This window comes from Myotis daubentonii, chromosome 3, assembly GCF_963259705.1.
Source record: "Myotis daubentonii chromosome 3, mMyoDau2.1, whole genome shotgun sequence".
NCBI lineage: Eukaryota > Metazoa > Chordata > Mammalia > Chiroptera > Vespertilionidae > Myotis > Myotis daubentonii.
In genome coordinates, this window is record NC_081842.1 from 44120636 (window position 1) to 44140568 (window position 19933).

General features: G+C 38.6%; 1 protein-coding gene across 3 annotated transcripts in view; it reads left to right on the forward strand.

Moving 5' to 3' along the window:
• The window catches only part of MAP3K13 (mitogen-activated protein kinase kinase kinase 13), a 161249-nt gene that overhangs the window by 61779 nt on the left and 79537 nt on the right, over positions 1 to 19933 (forward strand). Inside the window, exon 1 of one of the 3 annotated variants that reach the window (XM_059687260.1) lies at positions 8823 to 9064. The exons of the other annotated variants lie outside the window; for them this stretch is intronic. The gene's annotated coding sequence lies outside the window, so the exon portion shown is untranslated. Of the gene's footprint in view, positions 1 to 8822; positions 9065 to 19933 lie in introns of those variants that run through there. 3 annotated transcript variants of the gene reach the window in all.

The window sequence follows — 19933 nt, forward strand, 5'->3', positions numbered from 1 at the left end:
CATGCAGAATAATGGACAACACAGAAGCAATATGACTGCTCCTTACAATTATTCTTGGTAAAAGCAAACTATAACATTAAAATGTAACTCAATGATAGTGATTCTGCTAAGGGGGTCTCTAGGCTAATGATATTTAGGTAGCATGTAGCTTTCTGATGATATATCTTTCTGATACAAGGATAGATTTTAATGATGCTTATAAGAATGTTTTTCCTTAGATGTTTCTTAAAAATCACTTTCTCAGATAGGCATTTGGGAGCTGGGCAGCAACAACAACAGAAGATTGAATTAATAGTCTGCTGAGGTCTTTGAGTATTGAAATTTGAAGATTGAAATCATTGACTTAAGGTATGCTTTGAAAACAAGGAAAGTTGGGGTTAATATTCTCATATGGAAGTAGAAAATTCTCTGACTAGCGTTCCCACCTTGTAGACAGATTGTTTTCCATATTAGTTAATATCATTATATACATACTACATCTTTACATAAAAAATTATCTTTCTTTTTATTTATTTTGTTTTTATAAAGAGAGTTTTTAGTCATATACTTTAACTTCCTGAGGATTTTTCCTCTCCTCTGCTTTAGAGCCTCATAGAGTATTCCCCAAACTCCCAAAGGAAAATGATTTTTTTTTTCTGTTCATCAGATTATTTATTCACTTGATTCTTAGATTCACTTGTTGATAGATGCATATTTGTTGTTCATAATTTGTATCTTTACCTTTTTCTTGCTCTTCCTCTTCTTAAAGGATACCTTTCAGCATTTCATATAATACTGGTTTGGTGGTGATGAACTCCTTTAACTTTTCCTTATCTGTGAAGCTCTTTATCTGACCTTCCGTTCTGAATGATAGCTTTGCTGGATAAAGTAATCTTGGTTGTAGGTTCTTGGTATTCATCACTTTGAATATTTCTTGCCACTCCCTTCTGGCCTGCAAAGTTTCTATTGAGAAATCAGCTGACAGTCGTATGGGTATTCCCTTGTAGGTAACTGAGTTTCTTTCTCTTGCTGCTTTTAAGAGTCTCTCTTTGTCTTTTGCTCTTGGCATTTTAACTATGATGTGTCTTGGTGTGGTCCTCTTTGGATTCCTTTTGTTTGGGGTTCTCTGCGCTTCCTGGACCTGTAAGTCTATTTCTTTCACCAGGTGGGGGAAGTTTTCTGTCATTATTTCTTCAAATAGGTTTTCAATATCTTGCTCTCTCTCATCTTCTGGCACCCCTATAATTCGGATGTTGGTACGCTTGAAGCTGTCCCAGAGGCTCCTTACACTATCTTCGTATTTTCGGATTCTTTTTTCATTTTGCTTTTCCGGTTGGGTGTTTTTTGCTTCTTCGCATTTCAAATCTTTGACTTGATTCTTGCGCTCCTCTGGTCTGTTGTTGGGAGTCTGTATAGTATTCTTTATTTCAGTCAGTGTATGCTTAATTTCTAGTTGGTTCTTTATCACAACATCGAGGGTCTCATTAGATTTCTCGAGGATCTCATTAAGTTTATCGGCGGCTTCTAGACAGTTCTTGAGAGACCTTAAAAGTGTGGTTCTGAACTCTATATCTTCCATTGACAATTTTGTCCTGTTTCTTTGTCTCCGCATTTTGTTATGCTTTCTTGGTGCACCCCCTAGTGGTCTTTGTGCGCAGTCTTGTAGTTAAGCCTTGATTGTTGTAGCTAATACTAGGGGGGATTTGACCTCCAGGCCAAGTGGCTGTGAGAATCCCAAAGGAAAATGATTTGAATAAGCTTTTGGGGGAACGATGTGTCACTAATATATATTTTAAAAATTTCCTGCAAAGATATAGTCAGGCTATATTACAAGCAAAATAAAGATGTTGTATTCTTTTCTGTGTTTTTTATTCTTGGATCTGTACAGTTGAAATTTCTCTTGCTGAGAGAGTAGAAGGACCCATGGTATTTGAATAATAGCAATAAAATAAAAACTGCTACCAGTATCATTTACTGAGCATCTTCTATACGCAAGTATTGTACTAGACTCTTTACATGTGTTATTTTATTTAACTTCCACACAGTAGGCAGAGCCTATTATTATCCTCATTTTAATAATGAGAAAATGAAACCCAGGTTTCTCTGAACTTACATAACTAACTGATAAGTGGTAGCATCAGGATTTGAACCCAAATCTTTACTGGCTTTTCACTACTACACAGTGTTGCTTGTGAAGGAAATCTGAATCTTTATGCATTGGCATTTGAGGTCATTATATTATTTCTTTATCCTGGTATTTCTGACAAAATTTTTCACAGGGTCATAATATTTTGGACTTCTCTTAGACTCTGACTTAAATGTTATTATTTAAAAAAAAAAACCACAACTAAATTTACTAAAATAAAAATCTAAACTAGACTAGCTCATATTTTTATAGCAGAAAAATTGTACTTTGACTTCTATTCTTAGGGTCTTTTTCGAATAATGAGTCTTTAATATCCTGTTGGGAATGAGACCAGAATCATCTTCCAGTCATTATTAAAAGTTGAACCAAATCCTTTGGATCTTAAAAGAACTACTCACCTTGATAGTGACTTTATAGTCTTCACACTTACCCTGCCCAATGCTGAAATACAAAATTACTTGTGATGATGGGACTTGGCTTCATATCTCTCGAATTGCTGTGTCCCCAGTAGCCACCAGCCACATGGACTATTTTTAAATTTAACTTAATTCAAATTAAATATAATTTAAAACTCAGTTCCTAAACACATTTCAAATGCTAAGTAGCCACATGTGGCTACTGTGTTTGACAGTGCAAATTATAGAACATTTCCATCATCGCACGAAGTTTCCCAGCAGTGTTGCTCTCCAATGTACATTTCTCATGGGCCCCGTTCCCTGCCTTCCTTCTGTCCCTAAAACAACAATGGCTTCCTCCAACAATCTCTACAGTTTTTGTCATTTGGAGAGACAGCTTATCTTCTCAATGATTTCCCATGATATTTGACATGGAGAAAGTTTTGTTGGCCCGGTTGATATTTCTGTGGTACAGGGAAGCATGCTAACCAGACTGAGTTCAGCTTATTAAAATGGCAAGTCCATAGAGCCAGCTAGTTTTTATTTTCCAGGTTACATAGTGAGCCAACATCTTAGGTGGCAGTTATTAGAAGCATTTATAGACTGTTTTGTTGAGTTGCTTCAGAGACTACCCTGATTCCTGGTGGACTTATTCCTAATGATGTTGCCATCAAACCTTACAGCAACTGTAAGTCTCTATAACAGACTGGCCATTTTATTGACATGTTCCACAAAGTGGCTGCTGCCTTCTATGAGTTAGTCTGTATTATTTTGAAAGAAAACATTTTTTGGAGAGAAACCAAGATGGCGGCATAGGTAAACACCAGAGTTTGCTGCCTCAAACAACCACTTCAAAAATACAACTAAAAGACGGAACGGACATCATCCAGAACCACAGGAAGGCTGGCTGAGTGGAAGTTCTACAACTAGGAGGAAAGAGTAAAACATACCGAGACTCAGAGGAGGCGCAGTGCGGAAGTAAAATACTAAGGTGCAGAGTGCATGCAGAGCAGGCTGGTGGCTGAGGGCGTGGTTGTTGTTTTCAATCGGGAGGGAGTCTCAGACTCTGAGCTCCAGCTCCGGGCGAGTCTCTAGGGACCCAGACTCATACGGGAGAAGCGGGACTGTCTGGCATCGCTCAGAACCCTAGGGCAGCTTTCTCTCCGTGGGGCTTGCAGCAATTACTGGGACACTGAGAAGCAGAGCCTCTGAGGGCAAGACTGAGAGCAGCCATAATTGCTAACCCCGCCCTGTTGATCCCGTGGGACCCTCCCCACCCAAGTCCTGCATGGAGACTTTTGCTGGATAGCCTCAGGCAAAGGCTAGATTAGCACCTCCCTAGAGATCCAGGAGCCAGGAAGCCCAGAGGTCAGAGTGGGACCATCCAGTTTGCAGCTCTGTGGAACCATAAAAGACACACTCAGGGGGCAGACTCAGTGAGCACCACAGCCCCTTTGAAGCAAGTCTAGCCCCAGAGGGGTGTCTCCAGCACAGAGAAGTTCTCCCACTGCAGACACAGCTGATTCTCACAGCCAATTGGCCTGGAGGTCAATTCCTCACAGTGATAACTACAACAATCAAGGCTTAATTACAACAAGACTGTGCACAAAGCCCACAAGGGGGTGCACCAAGAGTGTCTACCTCAGGTAATTGGGACACTTAGCACAGAAAGGAACTCTATCGACACAGCGAAGCATAAAAAATGCCGAGACAAAGAAACAGGACACAAACGACAGAATCGGAGGAAAGCAAACTGCTGGATATAGAGTTCAAAACCACACTTTTAAGGTCTTTAAAGAACTGTCTAGAAGCCGCCGATAAACTTAATAAGGCCCTCGAAAAGACTGGTGAGACCGCCGATAAATGCAGTGAGATCCTCAAGACCAGTGAGACCGCCGATAAATGTAGTGAGATCCTCAAGAAATCTAATGAGACCCTCGATGTTGTGATAAAGGACCAACTAGAAATTAAGCATACACTGACTGAAATAAAGAACATTATACAGACTCCCAACAACAGACCAGAGGAGCGCAAGAATCAAGTCAAAGATTTGAAATACAAAGAAACAAAAAACACCCAACCGGAAAAGCAAAATGAAAAAAGAATCCAAAAATACAAAGATAGTGTAAGGAGCCTCTGGGACAGCTTCAAGTGTACCAACATCCGAATTATAGGGGTGCCAGAAGATGAGAGAGAGCAAGATATTGAAAACCTATTTGAAGAAATAATGACAGAAAACTTCCCCCACCTGGTGAAAGAAATAGACTTACAGGTCCAGGAAGCACAGAGAACCCCAAACAAAAGGAATCCCAAGAGGACCACACCAAGACACATCATAATTAAAATGCCAAGAGCAAAAGACAAAGAGAGAATCTTAAAAGCAGCAAGAGAAAGAAACTCAGTTACCTACAAGGGAGTACCCATACGACTGTCAGCTGATTTCTCAATAGAAACTTTGCAGGCCAGAAGGGAGTGGCAAGAAATATTCAAAGTGATGAATACCAAGAACCTACAACCAAGACTACTTTATCCAGCAAAACTATCATTCAGAAGTGAAGGCCAGATAAAGAGCTTCACAGATAAGATAAAGCTAAAGGAGTTCATCACCACCAAACCAGTATTATATGAAATGCTGAAAGGTATCCTTTAAGAAGAGGAAGAGCAAGAAAAAGATAAAGATACAAATTATGAACAACAAATACACATCTATTAACAAGTGAATCTAAAAATCAAGGGAATAAATAATCTGATAAACAGTATGAACTGGCGATTGTAATAGAATCAGGGACACAGAAAGGGAATGGACTATTCTTGGGGGGGGAGGGGTGTGGGGTGAGGGAAGAGATTGGACAATAATCGTGCACCTATGGATGAGGACAGTGGGTGGGGAGTGAGGGCGGAGGGTGGGGTGGGAACTGGGTGGAGGGGAGTTATAGTGGGAAAAAAGAGTAACTAATATAATAATCTGAACAATAAAGGTTTAATTAAAAAAAAGAAAACATTTTTTTGTAAATCTGATTCTTTTAGCGTATTCTGGTTGGTTTTGATTTCTGTTAAAAAAAAAAAGATGTATTTTCTTGTCTTTTCATTTGTGGGTTCTAAAATAATCTGGGGACATGGACATGTTGATATAGTCCAATGTGGTGCACTCAGCCTATGAAGAATATATCAGTACTGTATTGGTCTTGAGCACTCCCACATTACCTGGGTAAATTTCTTTGGTCTATTTTTTCCATAGTGATATTTCACAATAAGCTCCTGTGGAAATTTGGTGAATATGTTACTTACCAATAATATTCTGGTGCTTTAGTATATAGAACAGCAAACTGAACATCTTTGTGTGCAAAAGAATCCTGGAAGTTTTCTTTTTCCAAATGAGCTAAGCAGTGCAGTATTTACTTGTGTCAGGTTTGAACTCACCATAAGAAAAAGGCAAATGCTTTTCTTCTCTCAGCTGTTCAAATAATCTGACTGGGAGAACAGATCTCTGTTCAGAACGTTCCTGGTCACTGGACACTTCATACTGAGGCCTTATATTAACCACTATGGTTCCAGATTCAAGGACTTAAGGCCATTTCCCAAGTTCAAAGAAGTTGGGATCCGTATTAGTAAAGTATTGGCAGTTGTGAAGCAAAGTGATGGGATACAAGGGCAGTAAATTATATTAATCTCCACTTTTGTGTAACTTTGAACCTTTTTAAATAGTAGAGAAATGCCACAAGTTATTTGTGTTTGTACTGTTGAGTTGTATGAGTTCCTTATATATTTCGGAAATTAACCCCTTATCAGATACATGGTTTGAAAATATTTTATCCCATTTTGTATTGCTCTTTTCATTCTGTGGATTATTTCCTTTGCTGTGCAGAAGCTCTTTACTTTGACGTAGTCCCACTTGTATATTTTTGTTTTTGTTGATGTGCGTTTGGTGTTATATCCAGGCAATCATTGCTAAGTCCAGTGTGAAAGGTGGGCAAAGAACTTAAATTGATGTTTCTCCAAAGAAGACATACAGATGGCCAACAGGTATATGAGAAAATGCCCAACATCATTAACTATCAGGAAAATACAAATCAAAACTATGAGATATCACCGCATACTTCTTAGGTTGGCTATTATTAAAAGATAAAATATAAGTAAGTGTCAGCAAAGTTGTGGAGAAATTGGAACCCTTGTACACCCTTGCTGGCAAGGTTGGTGAGAATACAAATGGTGCAGCAGCTATGGAAAACAGTATAGAGGTTCCTCATAAAATTGAGAATAGAACTGCCATATGACCCAGCTATCTCACTTCTGGGAATATGTTCAAAAGAATTGAATTCAGTATCTTGAAGAGATCTCTATACTCCTATGTTCATTGCAGCATTATACAATAAGTAAGACATGGAAATAACCCAAATGTAAATGACAGATGAATGGATAAAGAAAATGTGGGATATACATACAAAGGAGTATTATTCAGCCTTAAAAAAGAAGGAAATCCTGCCATTTATGACAGCATGGATGAACCTAGAAGACATTATGTTAAGTGAAATAAGCCAGTCACAAAAAAGACAAATACTGCATGATTCCACTTATATGAGCAATTCTGCAGCCAAACTAATAGAAACCGAGAATACAATAGTGGTTGCCAGGGGCTGAGGGAAGAGGAAGTAGGGAGTTGTTATTTAATGGGTGTTGAGTTTCAGTTATGCTAGATGAATAAGTTCTAGAGATATGCTGTAAACATAGTGCCTGTAGTTAAGAATGCAATATTATATTGTGTACTTCAAAATTTGCTAAGAGGGCAGAGCTCATGTTAAGTGTTCTTATCACAAACACCAAAACCAAAAACAACCAAAAAACCCACGGAACACACGGAAACTCTTAGAGATATTGGACATGTGTACTACACTGACTATGGTAATAGTATCACAGATGTTTGTATATTTCCAAACTCATCAAATTGTACACATTAAATATGTACAGTTCTTTGTATATCAATTATACTTTAATAAAAGTGTTAACGTTTATTTTAATTTTTTAAAATGTTGTGAGCTCTTTGGGTAAATTTAATACAGTTGTTTTTGCTGTTCATAATAAGGCACCTTACTAAAATTAACATTTGCTCTAAGATTCATTAGGAGCTCTTTGGGAGGAATGTCAGAAGTTTAACAAACCAATGAGGAAATTTTCTACTTTATTTAAAGGTAGTTACTCTTTCACACCCACTTTTGATGCATCGCAAGGTCAGCAAGATGATACTGTTCTACAAAACAATTACATTTATGTAATATCATCTTACATATTTTTATTTCCTTAATCACTAGGTTATTTCCCTATTATTTTGCTTTGACAAGTCTTGGTGTGTGGGGCAAGCATGTCCCTTGGTTATCAGTTTTGGAAACTATTTCCCTGACTTTTATTATTATTTTTAAAATCACATCACATCATACACATTGCTGAACAGCAAGAAAAGCGTTAAAATTGCTCTAATAAAAGACTGTCATTTCTCTAGATGCTTTTTTGGTAGCATTGATTCCACTGAAATTCTATTTTGATCCTCTCATTCAATAGCAATAATAATGTTTTCTTGAAACACACACCTAACACACATATACACACACACACCACACACACACCACACACACCACACCACATACACCACACACACACACCACACCACACACACATACACCATACACACACCACACACCACACACACACATACCACACACACACCACACACACCACACACACACACCACACACACACACATACCACACACACACCACACACACCACACACACACACCACACACACCACACACACACACCACACACACACACACCACACACACACCACACACACCACACACACACACCACACACACCACACACACCACACACACCACACACACCACACACACATACCACACACACACACCACACACACACACACACACACCACACACACACCACACACACCACACACACACACCACACACACACCACACACACATACCACACACACACACCACACACACACCACACACACACATACCACACACACACACCACACACACCACACACACACCACACACACACACCACACACACACACCACACACACACACACACCACACACACCACACACACACACACACACACACACACACACACACACACCTCCTTAAGCTGCCCGTCTGAGGCCGTGGCAGACGCCTGATTGGCGGGCTCTGTTTATTCTGTGACCAGATTCCTTCTAAGAGGAGGCACGCCATGCCCGCCCGAAGCCCATTGGCCGGCACTGCTCTGGACCCGCCCTCTCTTTTTCAAGGCACACACCACAGCGGAGTCCGTGCGGAATCCTAAACCAGCCCAATTTACATCCATTCATGAATCTGTGACGTCAGCAAGCCTGCGGGCTCCTGTGCGGTGGGCTGCTGGATTGTGTGGGCGGAATTCCCCTCCCCCTCATTGCTCTAATCCTGCAAGGCTTTTTAAATTAACCTTTCATCTTTTCGATGCAAGAAAATGGAACGACATGTGTAGGAATTCTTCATTGTTGTGAGTATCGCCCTCTCTTTTTCTGTTTCCTCGGCATATATTATTCAAGGACAGAGGGAGACTGTATTTGTGATTTGAGGTGATTAGGAAGCTGACATTATTGAGGGAGACAAGGTGAGAGAGACAGACCGACGGAGACAGAGAGAAACCCGAAACCCCGTTACAGCCAGCGGCGTCTGAAACTGACAGCTGGCTCTCCTTTGCTTGTCTGCCTGCGAGACGTGGACATTTTTCATTTACGGTTCTGCACGTTACCTCTGGATGCTGGCCTGGCTTTCCTTTAAGAGAGATTCATGTCTCGGAGAGATGATGTGGATTGTTTTGGAGGAAAAGCCCGGAACCGATACCAGAAAGGTGCTGGGGAAAGCCCGGCCAGCTAGAAGGAGCAGGATCCAGCCTGCTGAGCACTTGTCTTCCTTCCTGCTGTCCTCTCTGTTGTTTCTCACCCTTCACCTTGCCTTTGTTTCATAATTGTGTGACAACCAATATCCTGGGATTGCAATTTGGGGAAGATGAATACTTGTCCAACCATTTTTTCTTAAAAGCTTTTATTATGGGAGCTGGAGTGGTGTATTTATACGTGTTTGTAGCTCTTCCTGTCACTCTGTACATTTTATTTATATTTTCAAAAACCTAAAAGCCTGCACCAGAGGCAAAAGGGGAATTACCCTTAAATTCTGACTTTTTACTATCCTTTCGTGAAAACTAAGAAATCTTTTCTTAATATGTTCCATAATTATATTGTGTAGAAATGCACGTGACTATTTTTCCAAGGTACTGAAAATAGTTTGTTCCATGGTGTTTGGGAAACATGGACAAGTTCTGATGTGTTCAGTGCATGAAGTTGGTTTGATAGTTTGCTCAGAGTGTTAACAAAAAGTTAGTGTTTGTGATTGAATTTGTTTTCCAAAGCTCTGGTTTATTCTGGTGAAAATTGTGATAGTAAAGAAGAGAGAGGTGACATTGTGACATGTTCTGCCTTTGGGCATCTCCTCAGCCCGATTAATCTAATAGCCTTTTCCAACTGCCTCACTTTGAGCAATTTATGTTCTAGTCTGTGGCAGGGATCTCACTGTCCTTTCCAGTGAGAGAGGAAGCAAAATGTCTTATCATTGAGCCTCGTCATGTTTACCTTGTATAATCAATACTTAGTTTTGAGAATTTCATATTCCAATCTTTTCTCATGAAACAAGGCTTCTAAATTATGGCTCTAATGATATCTTTTGAATTTTCTTATTGGGGAATCTCCCAACTGTAAACTCATTTCATTTCAAAATTACCTGAGGATTTAGAATTCTCTTTTGCTTCCCATCTTGGCATTGCCCTCACTCATTTTGTTTTTCTGAGTGCAATTAAACTCACTAGAGTTATAGAAGGGAGAACTTCTGCCTGATTCTGAACCAGATCTTTGTCCTATATTCAGACAAGTATGATTTCCTATTTTGCTATTTTTTATGGGCTGGGTTAAACAAATGACATTGTTTCCTATACTTGTAAACATCTAGATTTATTTCAATTTTTTATGTGTACCTCCAGAGACTATGTTGAAAGAAGCAATTTTAAAGTTATTTTAAATTATTGAAATCTATTAGCTCACTGCCAAATCAAAAGACTGAATTCTTAGAATTTAAAAATAATGTGTTTAATAATCAAACTCATCTTAAGAAATGTTGATCAGACTCTGTTTCTTATATACATTTTGCCAAGAGAGAGTTTTATTTTGTGCAAGAAATGCAGTCTGCCCTATGGATTTGGTAAAGTAAAACTATCTCTTTAAGATTGAGAGTGGCTATAGAATCTCCCTCTCTTCCACTCCTAGTGTCTGTATTCTAGTTTATATTTATTTTCATGTATAGTGTACTTGTAGGGAAAAAAACAATAACTCTTAATTGTTTAATATCAAACAATAAAATCCTGTGTATCAGTGACTATCAATAGATGGCTTTCTGTTTAAAAATTGAAGCTGCTCCAGAAGTAGGAATTAATTTATTTAGTAAACAAAGTCAGTCAAACCAGAGCCATGTCCTGGGGAACTGTCAAAAGAATGGTTCCTAAGGGCCGGAGGCCACATCCACTGGTATATGAAGCAACCGATCTCTGGGTGACAGAACCGGTCAGTTGGGTTTACACTGTCTGCCTACCCTCCCTCTATGGGCTGCAGCTGAATTAATTACTTGGGGGGTTGAAATGAATCGAGATAGCCAACATGACCAATTCTGCCAGGTGACAGCCTGACTCTAGCAATTTTAATTAAAATCAACAACATTCTCCCAAGAACACTCTTTTACTTAAAAAAAATTTAAAGATATCACATTTTTGTTCTGTGTTGGGTATTATTCCTTAAGGACATTGGGGAAAGATTTAGAAGATGCCATCTTTACCCCTAAGGACTCTAGAAGGTAAGTTACTACAGGAGATGTAGTGTTATAGTGTTGCAGTTCAGAAACTGGCCTCTGCAAACAGACTTTACCTGGGAGAGATGCTCACTTGCTTGCTCTCTTCTCTCTTCTCTTCTCTTCTCTTCTCTTCTCTTCTCTTCTCTTCTCTTCTCTTCTCTTCTCTTCTCTTCTCTTCTCTTCTCTTCTCTTCTCTTCTCTTCTCTTCTCTTCTCTTCTCTTCTCTTCTCTTCTCTTCTCTTCTCCTCTCCTCTCCTCTCCTCTCCTCTCCTCTCCTCTCCTCTCCTCTCCTCTCCTCTCCTCTCCTCTCCTCTCCTCTTCTCTTTCCTCCTCCTCCTCCTCCTCCTCCTCCTCCTCCTCCTCCTCCTCCTCCTCCTCCTCCTTCTTCTTCTTCTTCTTTCTCTCTCTCTCTCTCTCTCTCTCTCTCTCTCTCTCTCTCTCTCTCTCTCCCCTCTTGAGTTGTTTTTAGTATGTTCAGAGAGTTGTTCAACACTTACCACAATCATTTTAGAACATTTTCATCATTGCAGAAGGAAACCCATACACATTAGCAGTCACTCCTCATTTCCCCTCAGCACCCCAGCACTAGGCAACCACTAATCTGCTTTCTCTATACATAGATTTGCCTATTCTAATCATTTCATATAAACAAAATTATACAAGATATGTGTTTTTATGACTGGTTTCTTTTGCTTAGTATGAGGTTTTAAAAGTTCCATATTATAGAACATATCAGTGCTTCATTCCTTTCTATTACTGAATAATATTCATTTACAAATATACCACATTTTTATTTATCCGTTCAACTGATGGACATTTGACTTGTTTCCACTTTTTGCCTGTTATGAATAATGCTGCTGTGTAAATTTGTGAACAAGTTTTTGTGTGAAGATACATTTTTATTTCTCTTGGTTATATACCTAGAAGTAGAATTGCTGGGTCATATAAATATACATTTTCAGGAAATGTGCTTATTGGCCATCTGTATTTCTTCTTTGGAGAAATGTTGATTTACATCTTTTACCCATTTACAAAATTAGGTTATTAATCTTATTATTAAGTTTAAGTATTCTTTCTATATTCTAGGTACAAGTTCTTTATCAAATATGTAGCTTGCAAATATCTTATTTTAGTCTGTGATTTGTCTTTTTACTTTCTTGATATTGTTTGTAGCACAGAAATTTAAATTTATCTATTTTTTCTTTGTTGCTTGTGCTTTTGATGTCGTATCTAAGAAGGCTTTGCCTAACCCAAAGTTATGAAGATTTACTCTTATGTTTTTTTCTAAGAGTTTTAGCTTTTACATTTAAGTCTATGATCCATTTTGAGTTCACTTTTATGCATGGATTCAATTTCATTCTTTTGAAGGAGGATATCCATCCATTTCCAGCAATAATTGTTTAAAAAAAAAATGTTCTTCCCCCACCTCCACCCCCAACCCCTATTGAATTGTCTTGTCACCCTACCAGGGAACTTAAAAAAAATACCGATGCCAAGCTCCCACCTCCAGAGATCCATGTTAATTGGTCTGTGATGGACCCAGACACCTGCAGTTTTAAAAAGCTCCCCAGATGATTCTGATGTGCAGCCATGGTTGAAAACTATTGGCATGGACAAAGGGCTAGTCTTAGAAAAGAATAGGAGAAAGGATATCTGAAGACATAGAATTCTGATATGGAAATGAGAGGAGAGAGGAAAAGTAAGAAGGTTCATACTAGAAAGCATGGATTTTCTTGCTAAGTAGGAATTAGTCATTTTCAAAGAGTGAGGGCATCACTGAAGGTTAGTAAAATATGTTAAATTGAAGGAAGAGTAGCAGCTAACATTTATTAAGCACCTTCTACATGCTATAAATCTGCTAAGAGCTTTCACATACATTATTTCATTTAAAATATAACACTCATGAATATGAAGTAGGTACTATTACCCCCATTTCACAGAGAAGAAAATAGGTTCAGAATGGGTCTGACTCAGCCAAAGATACCAGGTAGTGCACATCATGCCCCATTTTCAAATTCAGCTCTAATTTTTAATCCCATTCCTTTTCTTTTGAGCATTATTGAGTCCTAACCAAGAATTGTTATTGCTCCAGTCATTAGCATGAATCTTAGATTTTCTCTAGAAATGCTCTGGACTGAACAAAGAGCAAGATAAGTTTCATTGTGGGGATAATATAGGGATAAGTGTTGCCACAGTAGGTATAGTGGGAGATAAGAGAGTGGGGGTAAAAGAAGTATATCATGTGATACTTCATCATGGATCCTAGGCTGGCTATACTCTGCCTAGGTGCAGCTGGCAGGAAAAATTCTAAGAGGATGGAAGGCCAATATACTAGGCATGTAAGAATGACTGAAGGGGCCCTAGCTGGTTTGGCTCAGTGGATAGAGCGTCGGACTGTGGACCGAAGGGTCCCGGGTTCGATTCCAGTCAAGGGCACATGCCTGGGTTGTGGACTCGATCCCCAGTTGGGGGTGTGCAGGAGGCAGCCAATCAATGATTCTCTTTCATCATTGATGTTTCTATCTCTCTCTCCCTCTCCCTTCCTCTTTGAAATCAATAAAAATATATAGTAAAAAAAAAAAAAAAAAAAAAAAAAGAATGACTGATGGGAATGGCTTGGAGCCCATGATGGAAAAGAGGATAGATCAAATAGAATTTGCAGGTGTGGAGGTGTTGGCATTCATTTATTCAACACATATTTATTGAGCAATTACTATATGTTCTAAGTACCGGGTACACAGCAGTGGAAAAAACAGACAAAAATTATTGCCCTCTTAAGCTTTTTTTATTGACAAACACAAACAATGAATAAATAAATTATGTTTAGACAGTGATAAATGTTAAGGAGAAAAATAAAAGTGGGAAGGAATGAAGAGTGCTGGAGATGCAGTAAAGTAAAAAGGGGACTTTTTTCCTTGTATAGTCTTTGTATAGTCAAAGAAATTAAGGAACCGGCTAACCCTGGGGCTGATGGCGGACCAAGTCAGGCATTTTGGATATATAGTGTCTTCTAAGTACTGAAACTCAAGGTTAATATTTAGTGTTAACTTTTTGTTCACCACTTTATACCCCAAGCCCGGCAGGGTAGACACTCTGAAACATTGGTTTATTGTGTGACGCCATTTTCTGGGATTAGTGCATTTTCCATTAGTGGAGGCCAGGGCTAGGGTGGTGTTTGGGAGACGTTTTGAAACTCTGCTTGCTGCCCTATTAGTAGATCCTTCTCAGTATGTCTGTGGATGTGTGTGTGTCTGTGGGGGTGTCCTTCATAATGTCACCACTGAGAATCACTGCATCGTGAGTGATAGTCAGTGAGGGGCATGTGTCTAGTTCCCACATGAACTGGGCAGAGAACCACCAGAGTAGACAATATAGAAGACACTTAAATTTCTTTTGCTTTTTACACTTTAGCAGGAGATTCACATGTGCCATCTTTAACAAAGAGTAAATTGCATAATAAAGTTTTAAATAATGAAGTTCCATTATGCAACCACTTACCTGCCTTTTTTCTTTATCTAAGGATGACTTATGTTAATAATAGATAAATTCAGCATGAAGTCTATTTACTTTCTGTAAGGCACATGATGCAATGAGGAAAGAATTGGACTAAGACTATAAGGGCCCATGGAGTAGTCTCAGGACACCCTTGGCAGGACAATTCTCTTTCCTCAGCTTTGGTTTTAATATATGAGATAAAGTAATTGTTTTTGCTGATCTCCAATGTCCTTTCTAACTCTAACATGGTAGGGTTGTTGGAATCTGGTTATTACCAAGGTCAGTAGGCAAGTGACAATTTCTAAAAGAATTTGGTTAAAATCTATCTTTACTCCAATTTTTTCATAGTATCCTTGTAGTTCCACCCCCACAGATGCTGCTATAGTTGAAGAGGCGGAGAAAGTGTCAGAAGGTCAGGTGATATCTGGATGAGATATAAAAAGCTTAAATCACTTTCAGAAGTGCCTAGGGACTTCCTCATAAGCAGGAAATAGAGTCCTGATGAGATCTGACCTTGTCGTCTTAGACATGCCCATTATAAATGTCATCTGTCTTTGCCGTTGTTCTTTGTAGTCAAGAGAGAGCTTTCATTCGATGAGTGATTTGGGAGTCTGGACTACTATGGGATGTGGCAACAGAAAATCTATCTAATAACCTCAGTTTGGTTATCTGTTGTAGACTTTTCCTTGACCTGACTTTTATTAGTGCTACTAAAAAACAAAATTCACCATATTGGCTCTTTCTATCCATCTCTCACTTCTTCCTACCATTCTCTAATTCAGGCTGGAGTGTGATGAAGGAGGGAAGACTGCAGTAAATAAGAAAATGAAGACCCATTAAATCCATAAATGTGTATAACCAGTCTTTGAAAAATTAAGATTTTGTTATTTTGCATGAGAGTTACTAGCTTTCAAAAAAATTATTCTTTTCAGAATTCTCCAAATAACAAGTTGGTTGACGGATTGGTGTTTTGAGTTTGCAGATTTTGTCCAAGAAAAAAGATAAGTTATATTTACTAGTATATGCATGGCAGTGTGATGAAAACATCTTGCAAAAAGCAATATATACTACAGGGCAATCTAAGAGAATGTGTAGTAACTGTGCAATTTTAATTGTTTAAAAATTTTAAGGAAAAACAATGTAGGACTTCCCACTGGCAGATGGCAGTTTTCCATGTGCTTATTTGTACTCTGAATTCCTGGGCTGAGGGTAATAGTAGAATTGAACAGTACTAGGAGGATATGTTAGTGGAATTCTAGATTCCAAAGGTAAAAGGCTTAGGAAATAGCCAAAGACAAAGCACTGGAGAAAGGTGATAGATAAAAGGGAGGCAGAGCTCAGGGAGACTGTGGCTGAGCTGATGGCTCATGGGTTCAGGCAGGTGGCAGCCAGGACAGCAGTTTCCACCTTCAATCAAAGAAAGTGGATCTGGCACCCAGACTGAAAAAGACTCTGTTAGAGTCCTAAGGAGGGCTGTCACAGTTGCTATTACAAAAAAAAGGCTCAATTTGCAAAATAAGCCCACTGAGGCTTCTTATTACCCCCGAGGCACTGTGCCTGCATTTCTAGTTGTGAGCAGGCCTGCCTTCAATGGGACACATCAGGCTGTCTACAGGCGTGGATAATTGAGACTCGTGAGATCAAGCGCACCGAAATACAAAGCCATGATTGCTTTTTTCAGGGAAAATAATATTTTGATGAAACTGAGATTAAGCATTTTACTCATTACTCACGAATTATTTCCTCTCATAATAAATACACCAAGAACAAACAGATACAACATACCTTTGTATATTTCTAGTCACTACTTCTAGATCTAAATTACAGACTAATTTAAAACCTTTGCTAAGCACAGAAACTCCTGGGAAATACCCACCTGATATTGCAGCTGCTAGGGTCAAAAGCCAGTTTGAAAAGAAATTGTACTGCTTTGCTAGGTTCTCCCTCCCCTTTCCTTATCCCCGCCCCCCCTTTTCTGGCCATTTTATAACAGAATTCCTTCCATCTGTTTATCTAATAAAAAATAACTGAACATTCGCTTCATTCTGCTTGTGTCAATTATTAAAGCGAGGCCCTAATCTCTTCCTTTAATATTCTCAGAGACCTGAAGACCTGTGTAGATTTTTTTGAGAAAGTAAAACAATCACATGATCCTTTATGTTTTGTGTAATGATCTTGTCTCCAATCAGGGCTCCTGCCGTAACACAGTGAAACAGCACCTGCTCTCCTTTGATCAAAGGTTATCTACATTGATAAGGATTTCCTTTAACTGAAATTTATGCCTTTGATACTGGCATTTGTAAGAGTCAAACTGCCTTTGCCGCAAATTGCTTTATAAATAGCCTTTCTCTTTTTCCTGCTAACTATTTGAAAAGCCATGGAGTAGTTTTAAAAACAAAGAACAGCTAGCCAACCAGATTCTAAAAGCTTTGGACCAAGTCTGGAAAAGAAGGAGAAATGACCAAGAGAGCCTCATTATTAATGCAAAGCCAAAGGACCTCTAGGGTAAGGAAAAGGGGGAGGGAGGTGTCACTCCAAAGGAGTACCTATTCAGGTAAAAAAGAAAATAATGCCTTATTATTATGAAAATAGTTTGCCAAACTCATGATCGGTATGAACTGTAATCGTGGTTTACCTGAAATGCATGTGACTTGTACTCAGAAATGTCTTTACTCTGGAGGATAGTTGGGCATTGGAATTGACTGTGTACTGGACGTGAAGGTTTGGGGTAAGGAAATTGAGTCTCGAGGCTTCCATCTTCTAAGAGAAATCTCCTCCAGCTTATTCCTGGGTGGTCGCAGCCAAGGAGTTGCCAAAAACCAGGAAACTAAGCTTTGAGGCCTTGTTTTGAGACCTATTCTTTCATTGCTGTATCTTATCACAGAAAACTGAAAAACAAAAAAAATGTTTCTTTGCCATTTTACCAAGCAGATTCTTAACATTATCTTATTTTTGTATGTAATTCATAAAATATAACATGTTTATGAAAAACTACTCAATAATAATTTTTGCAGATACTTTAATGATATTTAATAGAGTATTCCTAAATAAAAAAGAGGGAAAAACAATTTTGTTACTATATTTTTATTTCTCAGTTGACCCATCCATTTTGGCCTCTCTCCACCAGCCATGACTTAGGTCTAACCATTCTGGCTAGCTCACCCATCTCCACAAAATCTGGCTCTTTTCAGTGAAGATTTCTTTGGATGAGCTATAAATTGATTCTTTCTTTTCTCTCCTTTTTACCAAGAAAAAGATGCATTCGCAGTTTAAAAGCATTAATCCTGTGAGGGACTTACCCACAGACCAGCTTATTCAGTGGTCCCCAGACCAGGAACATCAGCATCAGCGGGAGACTTTCAGAAATGCAGATTCTCAGGCCACTCCACAGGCATTCAGGGGGTGGGGCCCAGGCATCTGTTTTAACAAACTGAGGAGGTGATGCTGATGTGTAGTAAAGTTTGAGAATGCTTGATTGATAGAAGAGCTCCTCAGACTTTTAATGTGCATAGGAATCACTTGAGGATTTTGTTAAAAACCAGACTGTGATTCAGTTCGTCTGGGGTAATTTTGTCAGCATCTAATTCGCTCCTAGGTGACTCTGATGCTACTGGTCCTCGGACCACACTTTGCAAGTAGCAAGAATCTGAAAGATTGACACAAGACACTCCAAAAACTACTGCAGTATGTAGGCTGTATCAAAATTACAGCTATCCCAGTAGTTCATAAGGAAATACTCCTAAAGGAGGAAGATGTTTTGTGCATAAAAATATTAACCATGGCATTATTTTAATAGAAAGAAAAAGAAATAAACTAACACTTCAATATTAGGGAAATACAGTTGATATCCATTACGTACAGACTTGGTATTTGTGAACTCACCTACTCACTAAAATTTCTTTTTAACCCCCAAATCAATACTTGCAGCACTTTTATAGTCATGCGTAGACATGCACAGATATTGTGGAGAAAAAGGAACCCTCGTTCACTGACGATGGGAATGTAAACTGGTACAGCCAGTAGGGAAAACAGTCACACTGTGAATATCCAAGAGAAATCCAGATTACAAACATCTGGCAAAGGTAAACTAGGTACTTACTTGGTAGATACTACTGGAACCATGCTTGTAATTAATTTGTCTTGCCTAATCATAGCTTCTCTCATTTCTACATTTTCCCAACCTTTTGACATGGTTAACAACTTGGCTTCTAAAATCAGGCAGATGGCAGTTGAATCCTGGCATTTCCATTTACTAACTGTGCCTTGTGTAAGTTATTTAATGTCTCTAATTTTCCCACATATATATCATAGGGATAATTCTAGAACCTAGTGAGGTTTAAATGAAAGGCTAGCATAGTACATAACATATACTAGTCCCTGAATAAATGGTAGTTGCTACTATATTTTACTTCAATCCCTTTTTTGATTGTCCACCAGGTGAAAAAGGCTATCAGTTGATGACTGAGAAATTAAAAAAAGAAAAATATTATTTCTGTCCACAAACATTCTCAGTCAACTTAGAGGGATTGGTACATACACTATATTGCAATAAAACTGTGGTTCTCAAACTTTCTGGGCTCAGGACCAAAAAATTATGTGTATTCCAAAGGACTTTTGTTTATGTGACTTGTATCTTCTATATTTACTATAGTTGGAATTAAAACTGAGAAAAAAATTAAATTTTCTTTACTGAAAACATTTCTTTGTCTTTTTTTTTCTTCAAGATGATTTTTTAATTACATTTATTAGGGTGTCATTGGTTAATAAGATTATATGGGTTTCAAGTATACATCTCCATGATTACATAACTTGTATATTGCATTGTGTGCCCACCACCCAAAGTCAAATCATCTTTCTTCACCATATATTTGGCCCCTTTTATCAGGGGGTGGGGCCTAGGCATCTCTTTTAACAAGCTGACAAGGTGATGCTGATGTGTAGTAAAGTTTGAGAATGCTTGATTGATAGAAGTGCTCCT